Below are 4,290 nucleotides of genomic sequence, written 5' to 3' on the forward strand. Positions count from 1 at the left end.
AAGCTATGAATTCTTAGTAAGCTCAGATAAACTTTAAACATAATAATCTATTTCAATAATGAACTTTATAGGATAAATATAAACCTATACTAATGCCATAAGATTTATAAAATCATATAACCATCAACTCACAAATGAGTAAGTCCATCAACATCATATATATTTTTCCTTCATAACATAATATGATTTTATAAAACAGATTACACAATCATCAACCTTTTCATAAGATTATGAACCATTCCACTTACTTACTTTCCATTCCATTCCAAATGCTTAACATAAGCCTAAACAACATTATCAATTCATGAGTTAGTGTAATTATCTATGATATAGGTAAATTCATTCATAGCATAAGTAGATTTCTCATATATAAGTACAAAATTTAACTCATCAATCCTTTTATATTCCAGTTATGAACTTACCATTTCATTCCCTTTTCTTACCCGTTTCATTTACATAGTACAAAGCATAGGCATAAAAATCAACCATATGTGGTCTCTGTCATCTACAATCTCAACTGGTGAATCGTAATATTCAATTCAAAATTCAATTCGATAAACGTCTTATGGATAAGAGTAAATCGGCAATCCAGCCAAAACACACCAAATGCTTACAAGAGCCAATCCATTCAAAACACACCAATGCTCAAAAGAGTTAATCCCTTCGAAACACACCAATGCTCATAAGAGTTAATCCCTTCGAAACACACCAATGCTCATAAGAGCTAATCCCCCCGAAACACACCGATGCTCATAAGAGCTAGTCCAACTGAAACACACCAAAACAGAGAGTATAACACGAGATTTCGCAACAAATGCTGAACTTTGATTTACTCGAGAAAAATATATACAAAAATTCATGACCATCTCCACTCACAACCCCCAAAACACACCATATCTCAACCGTACTCTATCTCGTGTTCAATACGATCCAAGTATTGAATTTCAACAAATTTTCTCAAATAACTTACACATTTATAATCAAATATATCTACTATACTGTTTCATATCATCCAATATATCATATAGATACTAAATTTAAACTGTACAAACTTACCTGGCAAAATTGTAGCAATGACTAAGTACAGGGTCTATTTGGTAATTTTCTCTTCTTCTCGATTTTTCACTCGTTTTTTATCTAAATTAATAATTTCATTCAATTCATTAATTCAAACAACCAAAACCAATTCATTTAATGCAATTAATTATTTTGTGATATTTTAAAAATTACCCCAACATTTTACTTTTATTCAATTTAGTCCCTAAGCCTAAAACATGCAAATTAACCATTTTTACTCAATTTCAAGCTTAGAAAAATTTATTGGAACCTTATTACATCCCATATTTACTGTTATTACACATTAAATCCTTGTATTTTTACTATTTTCAAAATTTAATCCCTAATCATTAAACTCATCAAAATCACTTAACAAGATACTTATAAAGAACAACTAATACCTCAAGTTCATCATTTAACATATAAAATCACAAATATTCATCAATGGAAATATTCAAAATCTTTAAAATTTTCAAAAGAAAGACACGTGCTAGCTAGACCTAGTTGCAGTGATTTCAAAAACATAAAAATTACAAGAAACAAACTCGAAATGAACTTACATGCAAGAGAAAATATTGGCCGAACCTCCCAAGCTATGTTCCCATGGTGGTTTCGGTTATGAAAGAAAAGAAAAATGAAGAGGAAAACTTGTTTCATCTAATTTGATTAATTAATTTCTTGTTATTTATAATTTTGCCATTAATACTAATTTCTTTCAATTTTTTCTTTAAAATTATCTCCATTACCGTCCACTATCTAAAATAAGGACTAATTTCCTTATTGGTCCACCCACATTACGAATTAGGCCATTTAATCATTCAAAACCAATAGTAATCAAGTTTTACATCCTTTACGATTTAGTCCTTTTTATTAATTAACTATCTAAACATTAAAATTTATTAACAAAACTTTAATACTACCTTAATAATATTCCGTAAATATTTATTAAAATATTTACAGTTCAGTTTATAGAAACGAGGTCCTGATACCTCATTTTCTAAAACTACTTGACCTAAGGGTCTTACCACTTGAACCTAATTATTCTTTCAAATAGTATAAATTACGGATTCAAAATTTATTTTAATATCATATTTGACTCATAAATGTTAAATAATAATATTTACCAACTCGCTCGTCGGATTTGTGGTCCCAAAACTACTGTTTCCAACACCATTAAAAAATGAGTTGTTACAAAGGTCCTCAATTTTCCATTCCGAAAATAGCATGTGAATCCTTAATTCTCTCTCAATTGATTGTCATCCCATAAATTGTAGAAAGAAGGTAAGTGGTTGCTTGATTTAAATAGTTGCTGATTTTTATTTGAGGGAGAATGGAATTAAATTTTCTATTTTTAGGAGTTGAATGGTCGGCCTTTGAGTGGTAGTAGGGAAGTGGATTATGTGACGGCTATTTGTAGAAGTGGAATGGGTGGTTGAAGCTTAAATCAAGGGGAAAGGTTGCTTGAATCAAGGGAAATTCCCTAATGGTTATGTCATCCAAAATATATGGGAAATCGGTGGATGGTTCTGGGCCTCTATGTTGGCAATGTTAGACCTCCATCTGGACAATTTTGGGCCTCCAAGCTATACCTATCTAATAAAAATAACCAAAATTTTTCCATATTTTCCTTTAGCCTAATTATTCCCAACAATTGATAAAATAACATAAATTTCATTAAATTAACACATTCCTATGGAAATTAAAAAATATAAAAAATTAAGTGTAAAACCACAAAAAGTGTTATTTATTTACTAAAAATTTGCTTAAATTATACCTAAAAGAGTGCTGAATATATATATTATAGTTTACAAGAGTCTTTGTCTGTCTCTTTGGTATTGTCTAAAGAGGTCCGTCGGGACTTTAAACATGAAATCTGAAAGGAAAAGTCCATGGCCATGGCATCTTCCGAAATGAAATAAAGGACAGTGATTACCCAATGGGATTCTCTATATGTCCCAAGATAATGATTGGCCAACCTCATGCAATGTGAGTTTAGGCAAATCCATATTGTACACATGTTAGGAAAGGAAGCCTTTGTGGCTACATCTGAAAGGGAAGCCTTTGTGGCTAACTCTAAAAGGGATGCTTTTGTGGCTAACATTGAAAATTAAGCCTTTATGACTAACTCTGAAAAGGAAGCCTTTGTGGCAAACTCTGAAATGGAAGCCTTTGTGGCTAACTCTAAAAAGGAAGCATTTTTGGCTAACTCTAAACATGAAGCCTTTATAGCTATTTCTGAAAAGGAAGCCTTTGTAGCGAACACTGAAAAGGGAGCCATTGTGGCGAACTCCAAAGGAATAGCTTCTGTGGCAAATTCTGATATGATAGCCTTTATGGTGCAATATGAAAGGAACGCCTTTGTGGCGCAATATGAAAGAAACGACTTTATGGCGCAAAATGAAAGGAATGCTTGAGTGGAAAATTATGAAAAGAATAGCCTTTGTGGTAGATTATGAAAGAGTATCCTTCGTGGCAAACTCCGAATAGGCTGCCCTTATGGCGTGTCTTAATAAGGCTTTCAGTCGGAAAACTTAAAGCATGTCCCTTGTGGTAATTTTTGAATTAAGTTAATTGACGTATTCAATCTGGCTTTTAAATGTAACCAGAAAACAATCAACAAGCATAAGTTATCTATTAATTATATGGTGAAGTATCACATAGGACTATGAATCGATTAGAAGTATTGAAATGTAGAGATATAGAGAAATAAAGAATTATTATGGAAAGTGTATTTAGAATAAGGATTTGAATTTGTACGTTTGAAGAAGGTATTAGTCATCTGTGCACATGATCATTCTTGAATTATGGTGAAGTAATGGCTTAAATTTAAGTATGCTACAATAATAGTGTTTCAATCATGTTAATCTTGGGAAAGAAATGGAAAAGGACTTATAAATGTTCGGACAAATGACATGTGTGATGTATCGAAGACCCCAATGGAAAAAAATGATTTCTAAGTAAAGCATAAAATCTATAGTGTATGAAGAATGGAATTTGGGGGAAGCAATCGCCAGATACAGGTTATTGGGCAAGAACAATAAGATCATCCATTGAATCATCAATTTTATTGTGCAAATACCACATAGGTAATTGATATATTCATCACTAAGTTATTATGAACTTATCCTTGTGTGTTATATTACAGGTTTGAATTCGAGGTTGCTCTAGGAGGGGCAATACTAGGACTATGCCAAAGGAATTACGTATCAAGCTATTATGCATACAGAGCCAGAT

Source organism: Gossypium raimondii, chromosome 7 (assembly GCF_025698545.1).
Source record: "Gossypium raimondii isolate GPD5lz chromosome 7, ASM2569854v1, whole genome shotgun sequence".
In the NCBI taxonomy this organism is placed as follows: Eukaryota; Viridiplantae; Streptophyta; class Magnoliopsida; order Malvales; family Malvaceae; genus Gossypium; species Gossypium raimondii.